Below are 19,820 nucleotides of genomic sequence, written 5' to 3'. Positions count from 1 at the left end.
AAGGAGAAAAGAAAAAAAAAGCAGGGAAAGGGTACAAGTTGTACAGATTTACAGAAAAAAAATGAACAGTAGGAAATCACTAGTTAATGGATTACATATTGTCATCTTAGAAATAATTGTTCAAGTCACAAAATTAAAGCTTGTAAAGTGGACATTCCATCAATGATACTGCAAACAGTTCTGTTCATTGATCCAATAAAACTCTGTGATATCATTTTCTATCTTATACACTTAAATATACATGCAGTTATATAGTTTGGAGCACTTTCTTTTCCTCTCTTTTGTACCATGACTATTACACATTTTGGGTTTCATTGCTCCCACGGTTCTTATTGCTTTTTTGGAAGAGAGTAAAACCAAATGTGACATAACAGAACAGAATCGGTCAAGTCAAAAGGGTGGACATAATAGATGATATAAAAACATAATACAAGGTGATCAACAATGGTTACCATAATGCCTCCCGCTATCTCTAATAGAATTGCCTATATCGTTAGTTATAATACAATTGAACAAAACAGTAAAGAATAAAACCGACAAAACCAAAACATTGGAGACATTGTAGGTCTTCAAAAGTAGATAAAAGTCAACAAGAATGGGCGTCATAATGAATCTCATTATCTTCACAGCTGATGCCTAAACTTTCGAACCTGATACTATCCAGCAAAACAGAATAGGGGAACATCAGTTAAAAACCAGATGGTGAGAGTAATACAGGGCTTTAAATCAAGGTAATGAAAAGTCAAAGTGGGTTACTATAATATATCCTATTTTTTTTCCTTTAATTAAAAGGATAAAGATAAAAAAGTAAATAATGGAGTGGAGATTGAGATAAAAGAGGGCATAACAACGAAACAGCGCAGATCAAAACATAACCATTTAAGCAGAATAGTGTTTAAATGTGTCCTTTGGCATGGATAGACCCACAGCATGAAGGGCCTATAAAATTCCATTTTTAGCTGGTAGCTTTGTAATACTAAATATTCCTAATAAAATGTAATACCTTGGAAAAATAGCATTTTAGGACAAGCTTTACTGCCTCACCCTAATCTGAACCTGAGTTACTGGACTGAATGAATTCACAGAAAATCTAGATAATAAGATATTATCCATAATGAGAAGTGGTACAGAGTAACAAGACAAATAAGAACATTCCACCGATACTACCACTCATTAAACTTAGATTTTTCAAAGTACTAAGATATATAAATCTCCAGACCTCAAAATTTCACTATAACTACTTTTTTATTTACACTTGATTTTTCAAAGTACTAAGATATATAAATCTCCAGACCTCAAAATTTCACTATAACTACTTTTTTATTTACACTTGCCTTTATGTACATGAAGGGAAATTTCAATTTGTTTCATTATTTGATATGTTTTTCCTCTGAGCTATTTCAAATCCCTTACAAATTAAGATAGTATAAATTCTGAAAATAAATTATACAAATATCAAAGATACTGAATATCCACCAACAGTGAAACTGTACTAGATATTAAAGAACACAAGAATTTATAGCTTCACTACTCACTCACTACCACGAACCTTGTTTTCTGCCAGGTGGTATATATTTTTCCTTTGTGGGTCACAAAAAAACAAAAACAAAAAACCCACTAAGCAACAGATGACTGGTTATGCAGCTTAAGAACAATGAAAATCTGATGTTACCCGTATGGAGTAAAAGGAACCAGAAACAAAGAGGACCAGCTGAGACTGCTATGGTATGAGGTAGCTCACCCACAGCATGAGGAAGCTCAATGGTCACATTAACTCTGGTTTGAAGATGACAGGGTACAAAGATGCCATGACACTAAAGCAAAGTACTGATAAGAACTAAACAGAAAAGAGACAAGCTAAAGAAATACATCAAAGTAAATAGTAGACAGGAGAGAGACTAAGGTTGACTGATAGCAAAAAAACAATAAAAACCCATAAAACAAACAGATTGTGAGAGCCAAAAATTCAGTAAGTTTGAGTCAAAAGTTTCAGGTAATTAATATGCTAATTATTCTGATTTGACTGCTATAAACTGTATACATGTATAGAAATATTATACTATACCCCATAAATATATAACATTATCTGTCAGTTAAAATTAAATATAACAAAGGATCCACCAGAAAGATAAGAGTTATCAAGAAAAAATGAAATTAAGGCCAGAGAGAACAACAGTTTCTAGGTAGCAACCAACAAAGTTGTTCTGGAAGAAAGTAAAAAATAAGACTGGTCAAATCTAAGCACAATAGAATCTCAAGTCTATAAAGAAAAGCTTGATTATTAAGGTTGCTTCATTTTTAACACTGACACCAAAGAAGTTAACTATGTACCTTCACAGAAACTCCTTAAGGGGTACTCTCAATGACTTGGACCTAGGAGCCTTGATAAACAAAGAAATTATCATAAAAAAGAATGTCTCATACAAGTATGTGCTTCTCAATCCCAGTTTCCAATGGCTAACAATAAATACTTTAAATCAATAATTACAAAAACTCTAGCTAAAATATGTTGCTAAAATATGTTGCTTAAGTTATACATCCAAACACAAAAATTGGCAACTGAATTTTCATAAATCATATACTTTGATATACAACATAAATCTTAGAATAAATATTTATTTTATACAGGCAAGAAAAGAGGAAGATAAAATGGTGAATGCAGGCATCTGATGTTTTGGTCTGAGGACATTTGCTGTAATTGGGTTGCTACAACTACATCTTAGATAAGCCAAAGAAAGCCCAAGCCACAGGTTCCAAAAAGCCATTCATTCAGCTTCCCAATACAGCTGCTCCTCCCTCCGCTGCTTTCCTGCCTCTTCTCTGCAGAAAGACCCTGCTTCACTGATGAGTCTGACATCGACCCAGACTACAGTCAGTCAGAAGGCCTATGTTTATTTGCTCTTCTGATCCTTCCTAGACCACAGGGGATCATTAATGTGCGGGATATCTGAGATAGCACAAGAGATAATTCTACTAAATAAATGACTCTACAACTCACCTTTCAGTTAACACCAAAGGAATAGGAAAGCAAGATATGGTACATCCAACTGTAACTTACTAAAATACAACCACACTTTTCAGTGTAGGACTAACCAAATGCCTAATGGGTACCACAGCTCATCAAGAAGGTAGTTAGATATCCTAAACGTTATGAGAATACTACCTTATTTTAGTCAGGCTGCACTAAACTTGACTTGTAAAAGAAGCCAACCTGAAACCTAAAGAAGTTACTAAATTACTAGCTTAGTACTTATAAGTCAAGGATCAGGTAAAGGCTGCAATACCTTAAATCAACAAACAAATTCAACTACATTTAACAACCTAAACGCTAAATATATAGCTCACTGGAGTAAATGAATAAAAATATAGGGTGAATTTAAATTTGTATCTAATCTATTCAGAGGCCTTTTTCTCACAACTGTAAGTTTAAACTTCTTCTTGCTTGCAATCTAAAGCAGATGAAGAATCCACTCAGATTTCAATGAGTTTTGACATCCACATGCATATGGTATCAGTATGAGCCTCGCTAAATCCTCTTTTATGCAAGAATCACCCAAGATACAATAAGTGGTTTAATAAACAACCTCGGGTTGAATTTCACTAAATCAATATATGAAAAATAAAAAATTGACCAACATAAATCACTTCAATAAAATTACTGCAAACTAACATTCCTGTGGTTTGAACAATCATCAGTAAAGAAAAAACTTAGGGGCTGGGGGTTTAGCTCAGCGGCATAAGCGCCTGCCTTGCAAGCAGGCAGTCGTGAGTTCAATCCCTGGTACCGATAAAAACGAAAAAGACAAAAAAAAAAAAAAAAGAAAAAGAAAAAACTTAAATCAGCATAGCCAGAGGCCAAGTAAGCATAAGGGAATACAATGTGATTTTTCACATTATGCATATTCTTAAAACACAAATTGTTCTTTTTACCTTTCCCCTTACTTCAGACTTTAAAGAAAAACAATCTGAAGTAAAAACAGCCAATATTTATTTGCTAAGCACCTGTCATACACTAGACAATTCTCAAAACAACCCTTTGAGCTAGTATTAATATCAGTAGCCCTACTTTCGAAAGAGGTTGCTAAACAGTATGTTTTCCCAAGTGTCACAATTTATTTAAAGCTGAGGTAAGATTTGAACTCTTGAAATTCATTACACAAAAGATCACTGGAAGAAAACAGTAAATTTTTTTACTTTACTACAGTAAAAGACTGTGAGGAAAGACAGAATAAACGTGTTTGAAGTGAGATGAGGTACTACAAGCATTCTGAGCGGACTGACAGCAGTGAAAACTAATGGCACAATGTCTTACTGTCATCAACTTTTTTAAATAAACATCCATTGTATTTTTGACCACTCCATGTTGGTAACATTTATGGCAATTTCTGTGCAATAAAAACTAATCCTCATCCACCTTATTCATAGATCTGGTACTGTGAGATTTCTGGCTCTTCCCCAAAGTCAAAATGGCAATGAAAGTAAGTTTTTTTAATCAATTCAGGTCACCAAGGTAGCCATAACAGTACAACTAAAGATACTTCAAAAAGAGGACTTCCACAAATGCTTCATAAAGTAGAAGGCACAGTGGGAAAAATGTATTCAAAGGAAGAGGTAGGTATTTGGGGAGGTTTAGTGCAATGTGTCCTTTTACTGTAATAACTTTTTAATTTAAATATTCCCCAAAGTCTTTGATGATACCTTATCTTTTATTCACTTCAAGAATTCAGTCACTTGTCTAATTCATTCAGTAACTTCAAGTGTCATCCAGCATTTCTCCTTTCAGTTCTTTAGTGATCCCAATTCCTTTCTGTTCTCCCCCGACCCACCCAGTTATTCCCAAGCCTCATACTGTCTCATGAAAATAAGGAAGCTTCTGAGCTATACATAGTGATAACCCCAGTACTCCAGGAAGTTGTGGCAGGAGAATCCTAAGTTCTAGCCTAGCCTAGGCAATGTAGCAATTTGGTGAGATACTGGCTCAAAATAAAAAATTATAAGGGCTGGAGATATGACTCAGAGAAAAGAACCTTGGTTCCCCAGTGCAAAATAAACAAATAAAGTTCTACACATAATGGCCCCAAAAGCCACCTAACTAGGTAAAGGGAGGGAAATAAAAATAAAAACCACTATTCTATTCATTAAAATATATTTATAAGCTCAATTAGCTCAGAGGCAATTTTTTTCTATAAAGGATAATGTGATAAATATTTTAGGATTAAGGCTCAAGAGTTCTTGTCCCAGATACTCAATTCTACTGTAGTCTGAAAGCTGTAACAAATAAATAGGAAAACCTGTGTTCCAATGAAAACTATTTAAAAAGTGAAACCATTTATGAACCTAGGCAACAGGAATATCTGTTTTAGGGACAGTAGTTGACTGATACCCAAGCTAGATTATAACCTGAAAGATAATCTAATAGTTTGGGTTCACTATAAAACTCATGACTTCTATATAAATTACAGAAAAATCACTACATGGCTATAAAACAGCTTCAACAACTTTCACCAACGTAAATGCTTGCATTTACTGAAAGGATTTGTACTTTTAATCATATTGTTAAAATCCATTGTTTCAGTCATAAGATTTGGTTTTCTCATACTTTCATGGATATCTATACACTTTTCTGTATCCCCAGAGAAAGCACCTTCCGCCCACAACACATTTTACAAAACCTCAGCCACGCAAATCAGGACTGTTGCATGGCCTGCACTGTTCTTGCCCCACATTTATTCCCCATTAACAGCACCTGTTTCGTCACTGCGAGGCCTGTAATATTCTGTAAACAAAATCAGATTTCCTGGAACAATGAGGCAGAAAGCATGAGAGAGCTCACTTCAGTTAGTGTGTGCAAATTAAACCACTATAAATGTATCAGTGTAAAATTCAAACTTTTCTGATTTCCTAGATTCTGACTGCTGTTTTCATGGTTGCTCAGCCAGTTAGCTGTTAAAAAATGGAAGATGGAATAAGACTTACTGTCTATCACACAGCTACCAGGGTAACTAAAATTATGCAGAAAATTTTTGATCCTTCTCTCACCTATAGCTAAATGTATGATAAATCTTAAGTAACTATATATACTTCCTCTTATTTTTAATACTACCATTCTAATTTTCACTCTTGTCCATATGTTATCTATTTCACTCCCAAGTGTTTCTCATCGCTTACACCATTTAATAGGAATATTTTAAATATACACCCAGGCTAGTTAGTTTAACAGTACACCATGGGTTCTGAATTCATGCCCCACTACACACCACACACACACACACACACACACACACACACATATACACAGTCACACAGAAGCACCCAAATATATTCTCAGTATCATAAACTGTATCCATAAAATCAAATACACAGAAAAAGGTGTAAGAGTAGACAAATGAAAAGATACTGATATTCTAATGTCTTATCCTTATACACCAAAGAGGCACTCACATTCCACTTCAAAACGAGCAGCAAGTTTTAAATCTGACACTACCAAACACATCTTATACACTGAGTAGCACACTCTAATGTATCAATGTAAAAAGAATTATGAAAACGCTAACAAGATGATTCCTTCTATTTAGACAAAAGAGCAGGGAAGTCAAATAGTGAAGCTCATTTAAGATTACGACTTAAAACTCTATATTGTATAATGGAAATTATAAATGAATTGGTGATATATATAACACACTTCCACAAAACAGCAGCACCAAATCTGAGCAGAAAACAGGCCATCCTACAGTTCGTTCTTCACTACATCATAAACAACACTAACACTAACTCCATGAGAAATAAACCTTTTACAGAACAACATGATTTCAACACTAAATGCAAATGATAAAAGGAAAAGTTAGACTATTTTCAAAGGGATAAAACACAGACAACAAATGTGACATAGATATTACTTCATACATACGCAAATACTGTATATCACTTAACATTTCTAAGACATCAAAAAATTTTCATATGAAACGAGTAAAAATTTTCAGGATGATTTCAGAATACTTTGGCTTATCTGTCATTATGGTCAAATTTTCCACTATTTCACTATGCTCTTTAATTTTTAAGGGAGAATACATCACAGGGTCTACATAAGAATACTCCACTATTATTTACTTTTGCTTGTCATTTTGTTCTAAACCTGGAATTTTAGGAACCAGTGAGGAAAAAATCCTTTGCAATTTATAATACATTAGAAGTATAACAGAAATGTTTAATTCATTGGTAGCTGACTTGCCTAACGCAGAGCACTGGATTCAACACATAGCACAAGAAAAAAATAAAAGACAACCATACAGGAATAACAGAAGAAAAACTACTGGTCCATCTCCCAGTCATCTCTGGAGCATGTCCAGAGACATGTGCACAAGTGTGCCTAACTAGTTTTCTAGACATTTCTCCATCCAATCAAGTTGAGGAGATTAATCATCTCATTGGGGTAACTTTAACATTTATCAAAACTTCTACTTTATATGGTTACCTAAACCCAACAAAGGTATTCCTCAGAATATAAGGGGGAATGGTTCTAGGATATTCCACTGACATCAAAATCCATGGATGCTCAAGTTCATTATATAAAATGACATGGTATTTTCACAGAAACTATACACATTTCTCCATATAATTTATCTCTAGCATTCTTAGAATACACAGTAGAGTGTAAATGTCATATAAGCAGCGGTTTTTCTGTACTGTCTAGAGGATAAGAATTTGCATATGTTCAGTACATACAATTTTTAAAATATTTTTAATCAATACAGTTGTGCTTCTAAAGCCAACACATACACAGGGTACATTGCAAGTATACAACATATACAATACAGTTGTTTCTTCTCATAAATATGTTTCTATATCGGAATGAATGGCTTTATCTCACTTAATTATTCATATCATGTGAACAACATACATTTTAAGATACCTGTCATTTCTTTAACTCAGAAATAAGTAATCATCAACTTTATGAGAGGAGTTACACAGTCTTTATTTAACTGATGATAAATAATTATATAAATTTTATGCAAGGTTATGAAGTTTGATCCCCAGTACAAAAAAAAAACTGGTCAGTAGACACAAACACATTTCCAATTTATGATAAAGAGTTGTATACTATCTAACATAGGTTTGGCTAGCAGAAATCAATTCAGCAAACACCTACTTTACACACATGTATTCACTCTCAGAAGATCAGTGGGACTTATGACATTTTCTATCATCAACTCTAAATCTAGCATCAAAGAAATAACACTTTTTAAAAACTAATATTTAATATCCTAGGAACATAAAATCTAAAGTGTTACTCTTCACAACGGTAAAATAAAAGCTTACATTTACATGTATCATGTCATCTGCAAATAATAATTTACCTTCTTTCTTTCCTATTCTTATTCCTTTTATTTCTCTCTCTTGTCTAATTGCACTGGCTAATGTTTCCAGAACTATATTGAATAGGAATGGTGATAGTGGACAGCCTTGTCTTTTTTTATTAGCTCTTTTTTTATTTTTTTAGTTTTAAAAAGCAAAAGAGAAAAAAGGGGGAGAAATACAGAATTTCAAAAAGTAACAGTAAGAAATCAAGACTACGTAATATATTACACATTGTTATCTTAGAAGAAGTAGTTCACATTATGCGTAGGGTTAAAGCATGAAAAATGAACAGAAAATCAAACAATGACAGGACAAACTATTCTTTTTAATGAACTAACAGAATTAGTAGCACGATTATCTATCTCGTACACTTAAACATACAAACAATTACATGTGTATACCTACAAGTTGTTCTTTCCTCCGCAACACTTACTTTCCCTTTTATTATTACAATATCTATTATACTTTTTGGATATTGCTATTTCAGTTTTTTACTATGATTTAGTTTTTACACAAGAGAACAATGATATTTACAAATGTGAATCTGATTTATTTCACTTACAAGTATTGTCTCAAGTTGTCTGCATTTACCTATGAACCCCTGAAGGTCATGCTTTTCATACCTGAGTAATGTTCCATTATATAAAATACATCTTTTTCACACATTCTGTGGTTGATGGGCATTTTGGTGATTTTCAAGATTTAGCTATTACAAACTGTGCTGCTATGAACATGGATGCACCTATATCACTGTGACATCACATTTTCAATTTTTCTGGGAAAATATCCAGGAGGGGAATAGCTAGACTGAACAGGACTTCCAACCCTAGTTTTTTTAAGAATCTCCAGGAGTTTAGCAAAGATAACGGATAGATAAGCAGCAGAATACAGAAGCTCCCTGAGACAGACAACTCAGATGCCGAAATAAAACATCATGGAGAGGCCTGTACAGAGGAAGATGGAGCCTTCTGACCCAGCAAGAAACTAAAGGGAAAAAAAACGGTTAAACATGCAGCCCCGGGGCTACTATTGGAGCAGCTGAGACTGGGTGCTCTCGCTGCAGTGCCCAAACTCACACAGCCACGACTCATTGAGCCACCAGAATTCCTGCCACTTCGACTCCCTGGAACCGTGGTTGCACTGAAGTGCAGTCGCACTGATGTCAGAGGTCAGGAAGCCCAACAGAGAATGGAGCCAACAAGGGACCTGCATTGACCTGCACTGAGTGCTGTAAGAGCCTTTCATGGGAAAGGGGCACCAATGCGATAACATTTTGGGATCAGGCAGGACTGGCAAGAACAAGGAACAGCACTGACTTCAATCAGTTGTTCCTTTCCCAGATGAGACTGGTGGGATATGCCTGGCCTGGGGGATGCTCCTGGCTGAGACCCAATAAGTCATCACACACCAATTCCCTATGCACACGAACATAGTGAAGGCCTCAGCAGGTTGACTGACCCAGAGGGAAGGGACCAGCATACGCCGCCCCTGTTTGCACCTCAATTGCACACTGGAGTGGGGACAATTACCTAGCCAGCGTGCTTCAGAAGAACCATAACCAACATGGAAAGGGACTGGGACCTCTTCTATACACCTGTATGGAAGAAACCAAAAACAGGACAAAAGGAAGAAACAAGAAAAAGTCCCCAGTTTCAGCCCTGAGAAATTAATCCAGGAGAGGTAAATACGAAAGAGACTGAGGGCAACAAACATGCAATCCAAGACACAGCATCAGTGGGCATAAAGACATATCTTCGGGACCTCATAGACAAGATCAAAAGGGAAATATTTAATCAAGTAAAGCAAGATATAACTAGATTAATAAAAGAAATGCTAAGCACCTCTCAAGAAGACACAGACAGAAGAATGGAGGAACACAAAAAAAGGAGAGAAACGTTTGATGAAGAATATAAAGAAAGCATAGAATATATGAAGCAGGGTGAAAGAAATTTGTATGCTTCACTTTTGTAACTTGAACAACTATTTGTAACAGGACACTAGGTAATCAACAGCTAGTGATTTCTTACTGTTTATTTTTTTTGAAAGTATGTATTATTTCTACGCCTTTTCTGTTTTGTTTAGTCTTTCTTTAAATAAAAAATTAAAAAAAAAAAAAAAAAAAAGAATCTCCATACAGACCTCCACAGTGGCTGCACCAGTAAACACTCCTACCAACACTGGAGCAGTGTTCCTTTATCCCCACAGCCTCACCAACATTTGTTACCAGTTGATTTCTTGATGGCAGCTATCCTTTCTAAAATGAGATGCACTCTCAATACTGTTTTTTTTTTTTAAAGAAAGACAAAACAAGATAGAAAACAGGTAGAAATAGTACATACTTTCAAAGAAAAGAAATAGACAATAATAAATCACTAGCTGATGTATACATATTGTTCCCCTATAAATAGCTGTTCAAGGTACACAAGTGGAATATATAAATGGGATTTCAACCAAGGAGACTGCAAACAGTTCTGTTCAACTATCCAACAAAAGCTAAGTATTACGGCTATCAATCCTATACACTTAGACATGTACACGTTTATCCATATTTTCATTTATGTTGAGACCTAACAGAGCACATTAGATTAAAATCTTTCTGAACAAGATTAATAATATTGCTGGGTTCCACATCATAACACTCCGGAGTCAGGATTGGATACTGCAGTGCCACTTTCTTTCTTTCAACATTTCTGTTCATTTGATCATGTCATCAGATCAGTGCTCATAAACTGTTTATAAGTTTTACCTAAGCTTGAGTCTTAACATATTATTTCTATCCGTTCTATGTTAAAGGGAAAAACATAACAAAGCAGGACAGAACTAAACTTTTTCCTATAGACATATAAAACTAAAAAGGCATATAAATCTGCTGTATAAGGAGTTCCTGGTCACTGTTGTTATCATCAACAGAACTGGCTACATCATCAGATAAAGTATAATTGAGCATATTAGTACATATTTAACAGAAATACAACTTTGTAGTGTAGAGCTACAAAAACAGGTTGTAATCAAATGAGAATGGATATCATAGTGAATCATTATCATTTTCAGTATAGTTGTCTGTACTCCTCAACTTGTTGCAATCAACCTTACAGGTTTTGAATAAAATCTGTCAGTAATAAGTAGCAATCAAACAAGTCAGATTTAACTAAGATCAGTCATGATATAACAGTATAAGTCATACATGGATCCTGATTGAGTTAATAGGGAATCAAAGATGTCCCCTATGTTATGGATAGCCATCCATGCCCCTCAGATCCAATGCTTGTATACAAACTAGGACAGAATGAGTTCCAACCAAGCAGAGTGGTGCAAGTGATAGGGGTTTAAATCCCTGATACACTATTAGCTATATATCTTCTGCTGTTTTTTTGTTTGTTTTATGGACTATTCCTCCTTTTTACTCCCTCGGAATGAACTGTGTATTTTTGGTCTCCCCAACACTCACGGTTTTGTATGGGGATGGGGGGCAAACTGCTATTTACTTAAGTGTTTCTGAAATTTCTGACTCCTGGGCTGGATTTCTAGTTATATTTCTTCATTTATTAAAGCCTGTCTGTTCAACCTATCCATATACACTGGTCTAGTTACCTGTATTACTCTCTGGTTTCCTATCACATCGAGTTCCATTTTCTCATGTTTGATTTTGGTCCATATAACTTTCTTCAGGCTAATTATATTTCTTATAAAGAGCCTATCCATAGACCCTATCTCTTGATCCACTATGCCTGCTATTCTCTATTTTTTCCCTGAAGTTAGGGTATCTAGGCCATCTATATTAGAAATTATATCCAACCTCCTCTGCCTCATTTCTGTTGAGCTCTTTTTCAGTCATTAATTATGTCTGTCTTCTTCATTTCGCTTTCTGCTCCATTCATTGTGGCCTGTTACTGCTTTTGGAATCTTGTTATTTTTCTCTTCTAGAATGTCCTGCAGCATTCTCTGTAGAGTTGAATTGGTGGTTGCAAATTCCCCTAGTTCCTCTTTATCCTGGAAGCACCTTGTTTCTCCATTAATTTCTAGGGACAGTTGTGCAGGATATATCAATCTTGGCTGGCAGTTATTAATCTTTCAAAGCTTGAATTATTTCACCCCACGCTCTTCGTGATCTGACGGTTTGTGCCGAGAAGTCTGCTGTAATTCTGATGGGTGTTCCCTTGTAAGTGATGCTTCTTGTCTCTGAAGGCTTTTAATATTCTATTCTTATATTGGATTTCTGGAATATTGATTATTATATGCCTGGGTGTAGTTCTGTTTGGGTTGTAGGTGGCTGGAGTCCTGTATGCCTCATACATCTAAGTATCTTTACCTTTTACTAAATTAAGAAAATTCTCCTGGATTATTTCTGTGAATAGCCTTTGTAGTTCATTTGTTTGTGTCCCCACTTCTTCCTTTATGTTCTTAATTCTTAAGTTATAGATCCTCTTATCATCTTCCAGCCTTTGTAAGTTTTTCATTTCATGCTCCCACATTACAAATCTGTCCTCCAGTTCAGATTATCTATCCTTAGTTTCTTTTAAGTTGTTATGCCAGCTTTCAATAGAGTTTTTAGTTTCCTGGTAAGCTCTATGAACTGGTGCCGTGTCTGATATTGTATGTTTTCTGTCTTCACTCTCCTTTGCATTTACCTTTCCTGGATCAGTGTTCTCAGGATTGGGGACTGAGGACCCTTTCTTGTTGCCTCCTCTTCTCATATTTTTTTGTTCCTTCCATACAGGTATATATAGGAGGCCCAGTTTCTTTCTTTGTTGGTTTTAGTTTGTTTGAATCCACCGGCTAGGTGTTCCCACCCACTGCAGTGTATTAGGGAGACACAGACCGGGGCAGCACGTGTTGGGCCTGCCCCTCCAGGTCAACCTACTGAAGGCTTCACTGCTAGGGTGCACCACCAAACCTGGTTTGGGCTAGCCTAGTGGGTCTTAGTCTGCGGCATCACCCAGGTCAGCTACTCCCCACCAATCCCACTTGAGCGGGGAATATGCAACTGAAGTCACTGCAGCATTCTGTTCCAGCTAGTCTGTCCAGTCCAAGAATGTCCTCTGTTGGAGCCTCCTTATCTATGGAAGGATCGCCATTCCTCTCACTCACCACAGGTCAATGCAGGGCTCCCCACCAGTTCCACTCTCAATTCAGTTCACCGATTCCCACTCTCAGAGCTTTCGCATCTCTATCCCTGCTGTGCCAATTCAGATGCAGAAGTAGCAGCAGGAAATTCAGAGGTGGAGGTTCCAGCTTAGGCACCGAGACTTCAGCTGTTCCAATCATAGAACCGGGACTGCATTTCCAGTTGGTTTCTCTCAGCTTAGTTCGTTCCTGGGTCAGCAGGGTATATCTCCCCCTGCTCAGGACTCCCCACACCGCACTATCCCTGGATTCTAAACTGGCTATCTCAGAGAGCCTCCTTAGCTGCTGTTATCTATCCACCATGTTCTCCTAGAATCTCAATACTGTTTTAATTTGTATTTCTCAAATGACCAGTGATGGTAAACATTTCTTTGTGTATTTATTTGCCATTTGTATAACTTCATCAGAGAAACGCATATTCATCTTTTTCCATGGTTCCATGCCTCCACTTTTTCCATGGTCTCCATTTTTGGAGAGGGTCTTTGAATTTGGGGGGCTTGGTGTTTTTCAATTTTTAAATGTTCTGGATATAAGTCCTTTGTCTGAGGGACTATTGGCTAAAATTCTTTCCCATTCTGTAGGTTTTCTTTTCACTTTGTTGGTGATTTCTTTTGAAATGCAAAAACTTTTTAATAAGATGAAATCTCAGTTGTTGATTCTTTGAAGTGTTTCCCGTGAAGTCTGCATTTTGTTCATTAACTCTTTGCCTACCCTTATGTCTTCAAGATTTCTAACTACCTTCTCTTCTAGCAGATTTAGTATTTCTATTTTAATATTTAGATCTTTGACCAATTTTGACTTTAGTTTTGTGCATGATGATAGACATGGGTCTAGTTTCAGTCTTTGACATGTGGAAAGCCAATTTTTCCATTACCATTTATTAAAGAGGCTTTCTTCAAGTGAATAGGACATCTTTGTCTTGTTCCTGATTTTAGAGTGAAAAGCTTTTAGTTTTTGTCATTTAGTATGATGTTGGCTATTGGTTAGTCATAGATAGCTTTTATCAGATTGAGGTAGAGACCATTGTTCTGATTGTCTGTAGTTTTATCATGAATCACTGCTGGACTTTATCAAAAGCTTTTTCTCTATCTATTGAGATGATCATGTGATTTTTGTCTTTGGCTCTGATGATATGATATGTTTTGTTTACTGATTTGCATATGTTGAACCATACTTGCATTTCTGGGATAAATCCCACTTGGTCATGGTATATAATCTACTTGATGATTTGCTGCACTATTTGCTAGTGTTTTATTGAGAATTTTTTACATCTACGATCCTTAGGGAAATTGGCCTATTGATCTCCTTTTTTAGTTGGGTCTTTCTCAAGTTTTGGTATCAGAGTAATACAGAGTAACCAGAGTAACAATCAGAGTAATGAGTTAGGAAGAATTGCTTCCCTTTCAATTTCATTAAACAGTTTGAAAAGTACTGGCATTAAATCTTCCCTACATTTCCTGTAGAATTATCTGTGAATCCATCAGGACCTGGGCTTTTCTTTGTTGGGACGTTTTTAATCACAATGCTGGTTTCAGTAGCTGATATTGGGTTATTCAAAATTGCTTATATCTTCTTGAGTCAGCTTTAGTAATTCATATGTTTTGAGGAATCTGGCCATTTCTTTTGTTTTCTAACCTATGTGAGTAAAGTAGGTATTCTTGATCTTCTGAATTTCCACCAAATCTGCAGCAATTTCACCCTTCTCATCCCTCATTGTATGAATGACTTTTTCCTTCCTTTCTTGATATATTTTTATTTATTCTTTCAAAGAATCAGCTCTTCGACTCAATTTTTTGTATTGTTTTCTTAGTCTCAATTTTGTTAATTTCTGCTCAGATTTTTAGTTTCTTCCCTTTTATAAGCTTTGGTCTGGACTAGCTTTTCTTTTTCTAGAAGCTTGAGGTATAGCACTAGGTTATTTGTGTTCACTCTGCTTTTCGGATGTAAAAATTTACTGCTATATATTTCCCTCTTGGGACTGCTTTCATTGCATCCTACAGGTTCCAGTATGTTCTATCTGCATTTTTAGTTGTAGATATTGTTTAATTTCTTCTTTAATTTCATCTGTGACTCATTGATTGGGTGTTATTTAATCTCCATGTGTTTATATAGTTTTTGAAGTTTCTTTTGCCATTAATTTCCAGTTTCAGTGCACTATGGTCAGATAACATGCAAGCAATAGTTTCTATTCTTTTGCATTTAGTTAAGCATGTTTTATGGGCTAATACATGGTCTATTTTAGAGGACATCCCATGTCCAGCTGAGAAGAATATCTATTCTGATGTTGTTGGGTGGAACACTCTATAAACACCTGTTAAGTCTCATTGTTCACAGGTTTGGTTTCTGTTATTTCTTTGCTGACTTTTTAATCTAGTTGATTTTTCTTTGTAACAATGGGGTAATATCCCCAGTTACAACTGTGTTATTGCATATTTGATTTTTTAAGTCTATTAGTATTTGTCTATATAGTTGGGTGCTCCCATATTTGGTGCATCAATGACTGTTATCTATTCCTCTTGAATTTTTCCCCTAACAAGTATGTAATGAATTTCTTTATCTTTTGATCATTTTTGGTTTGAAGTTGACACTGCCCACAAACAGAATCACTAAACATGCTTTTTTAGGGGGTTCCTACTGCATAGAATAGTGTTTTCCATCCTTTGACTTTGTCTATGAATTTCTTTTTTAGTTGAATCTGTTTATTCTACACAGCATATTGCTGAATTTTGTTTCTTGATCTATTCTGCCAGTCTGTTTCTTTTGATTGATGAATTGAGGCCATTCACATTATTTATAGATATTGGCTTAGCTTTATTATGTTATTTTCGTGTTGTTGGTTCCCTACTTTTCCCCTCCTTGCTTGCTGGTTTCTTTCTATTGTTGTTCTTGGAATTATGGTCATTTTTATTTTTGCCTAGAATATCTTTCAGTACCCTTTGTAGTGTTGGCTTGGTGGTCATGAATTTCTTCAGTTGTTCTTTGTCTTGGAAGTATTTTTTTTCCCCATGAATTTGGAAAGATGAGTTTTTTTGGAGTACATTAATCTTGGATGAAAGCTGTTTTCTTTCAGGACTTAAAATATTTCATACAAGCTCTTGACTTCAGGCTTAGTGTTGAAAAGTCTGTCATGATTCTGATGGGCTTTCCTTTTTAGGTAATGTTTCTTTTCTCTAACAACTTTTAATATTTTGTTCTTGTGCTGCATTTCTGGGATCTTTACTATATGTCTGGATATAGATTTATTTTGGTTATGGCTCACTGGAGTTCTATATGACTCATTTATCTGTATGTCAGATTTTTTGCCAAGCTTGGGAAATGTTCTGCTATTACTTCTTCAAATAGTTTATGTGTGTTGACTCCTTATTTCCACTAACACCAATTATTCTTATATTGTTTTCTTTGTGTCATCTTGCAGCTGCTAAATTGTTATTTCCTGATCCTTTGTATTTCAAGACATTTTTTTCTTTCATGATTGCTAGCTAAAAGATTAAAGATTTGAAAGTCAACCTTCAGTTTCATTCAGGCAGTTTTGCCAGATTTTAATGGAATTTTTAATTTCATGTATTCTATTTCTTTCCTATATTGATCATAGTTTCCATCTTCTTCCTAGTATCATCTATTTTTTTAAATCAATCTCCTCTCAAGATTTGCTGAGCAATTGTTTTATAAATGTTGACAATATTCTTTTTTTACCTAAGAGATTATTCTGATATGATTTCCTCTATAGCCTCATGGATTTGTTTCCTTACTTTGGTTGCTATTATTTGAGAAATGTCAGGTGTATCTCTTGTGGTTTTGCTTTATCTTGATGTCTCCTGGACTTACTCTGCATGGGCAGGAGATCAGGCGTTGCATTTTGCTTCTACGTCTTGTGATTTTCTATTTCAAAAGATTTTTGTTTACTGCATTGATCTTTGTAAATTTTTGCAGCAGACAGCTTTATCACTAGTATCAAGGCCTCCATGGGTAGGATTTTGTTCTTTGGGGATGTCTACTCTTGATTTTTGTCTATTCCAACATCCTACCACCTGTTGGCTTGTATTGCTACTCTTGCTTCTGATAATTTTACACCACTAGTTTTGCCTGTCCATCCTGTGCATGCTCCCAGGAAACTCCGCTGTGTGGCTATCATTTCTGCTGGTCTCTGGGCCTTCCAGTGCTACTTTTCACCTGGCTCCCAAATAGCCAAGATGGCAGGTGCTGGGAAGACCAGGCTGTGGGCCTTCCTGTGCTGTTTTCACTTGGAGTCAGGTAATCAAGATGGAAGAGATCCAACTTATATTTTTTAAGATGTCAGACTTGCCCATTCCACCACTATGTTGATGCACTATCCCTGCACTTATCATTAAAAAAAATAAAAGTCGGAGCTGGGGATTTAGCTCAGCAGCATAAGCACCTGCCTTGCAAGCAGGCGGTCGTGAGTTCGATCCCCGGTACCGATAAAAATGAAAAAGACAAAAAAAAAAAAAAAAGTGAGCCAGCCAAAGAAGTATTTTGTCTTTTCCCATCCTGAGGCACTGATCTGCTAGCCCCCCTTTTAAGAATCACTAAATTTGGACAACTATTTGGTAAGAAACTAGAGACAATTAGATAAACAGTGAAGACCTCCTGTGGACTTGCTTTAAAATCTGTATTTCTTTAAATTGTTTCTTTTTGAACTGTTTTGTTCTGTTTTGATATGTTTAATCTTACCCTCTTTAAGATAAAAAACAAGTGTGTAGGACTGATAACCGTATTACTAAGTTTTGGTTAGATCACTGAGCAGAACTGTTGGCAGTGTCACTATTTGAATGTCACTTTACATACTTTAATTTTGTAACCTGAACAACTATTTCTAAGATGACAATATGTAACTTATCAACTGGTGATTTCTTACCGTTTATTTTTCTATAATTCTGTATTATTTGTACCCTTTTTTTCTCCTTTTTTTTTTTGTTGTTTCTTTCTCTTAAAATAAAATAAAATAAAATTTAAAAAAAGAATCACTAAATTTGTTTCTGCTCTTTCTTTATCCCTCACTGTACCCCTCATACAAACACATGGGGATTTATATATACATACTGACAATAAAGTTACATTAGATGTGGTAAGATTAACATAAAATAGTATAATTACAAACTGTAATGAAATTACCAGCAGAGCACTACTTCTCATGTTGGGCTACTCTTAAATGGAAAAAGGATTATGAATGGGCACTGTGAAGCCGCCAAAGTCAATCTGAGAAACCAGTCAGTAACCAAATAACAGCCAGATTTCAATGGAAAAAGGGATGATGCATCTTCTAGGCAGGAGAGAATGAGACAGCACAAGATTTCAACATAGCACTCAGAACAGCATGCAATCCAAAATTTATAAATTATTCCTGGGATTCTGCATGTTGGATTTACAGATTACGGTTGACCTTCAGTAACTGAAACATCAAAAACCAAAATATAGATAATGGGGACATCTGAGTCCTGATGCCTTTTATGCATTTGAAACATTACTGAAAACCATAAACATTATTGGGCTGCCAAAAAGGTCCCTGGAAAAACAGGATAAGAATCAAAGAGAGAAAGTAATTTAGGAATTCAGGCATGAGAGGGAAATAGATTTACAGCATCATTGTGTTAGTTGCTCAATATCCTTAATCTAGTTAGAAGAAAACATAGGATTCACATCTGCCATTAGCTTTCCATTATTATATTTAGAAAGTGAATCTTAAATCTACTATGTGACTGTCAGTAGGCACCACATCTGCTTAGAGTAATAAATCAAAAATAAACCATACTGGCAATAGATGTTAGCATCCATTCTCTGCTAAAAACACTAAAACAAAACATCTCCGAGGTCAGCTTTTCCAATTTTTTCCTCAAGAAAAAAAAAAAAAATGACAAACAACTCACTTCTGAAACAAAATCTTTCATAACAGCATCTGTTAAGGATTTTCATTCTCAACAACTACAACTTTCAAAGTAACAGCTGTACTTTATACAGATCTTACAATTTAATTTTAGCTTCCACCATATCTAGTATCTAATCAGTCTTTAAAAAAGAAATCACAAGCCTAAGACAAAATCATTTTTACACAGTATTTAAAGGACTGTCCATCATACCAAACACTAAACGAAAGAATCCTGTATAAAGTTTTAGAGAAATACAGCTCTTCAACATTGATTTTCTTACCAGCTAGAAAAAATATTTTGCAATAATCATTTTGGCAAGAGTAATTCTTAAATCACCAAATTTAAACATGTAGCTCAAATTCATTATTCTTTATATAATTAAAAATTTAGTTTTGATGTGACTTCTTTACTACAACTCAATTTCATTAACAAAATTTTACATTAAGTGTGACTAAG

At 35.3% G+C, this 19,820-nt stretch overlaps 1 protein-coding gene and 1 long non-coding RNA gene across 2 annotated transcripts in view; both read right to left on the bottom strand.

Moving 5' to 3' along the window:
- Positions 1–19,820, bottom strand: part of Ddx10 (DEAD-box helicase 10) — a 258,076-nt gene that overhangs the window by 162,345 nt on the left and 75,911 nt on the right. The gene's annotated exons all lie outside the window — the stretch shown is intronic.
- Positions 215–2,511, bottom strand: LOC134477514 (uncharacterized). Its single transcript, XR_010049538.1, has 2 exons — positions 1,295–2,511; positions 215–1,219 (listed from the first exon to the last, which is right to left on the bottom strand). It is a non-coding gene; the product is annotated as an uncharacterized LOC134477514 (long non-coding RNA).

This window comes from Cavia porcellus, unplaced genomic scaffold (genome assembly GCF_034190915.1).
Source record: "Cavia porcellus strain 051 isolate PalLab524CR breed Dunkin Hartley unplaced genomic scaffold, mCavPor4.1 scaffold_9, whole genome shotgun sequence".
NCBI lineage: Eukaryota > Metazoa > Chordata > Mammalia > Rodentia > Caviidae > Cavia > Cavia porcellus.
Note: the sequence above shows the minus strand (reverse complement) of the source record. Positions and strands in the feature narration are given on the sequence as shown.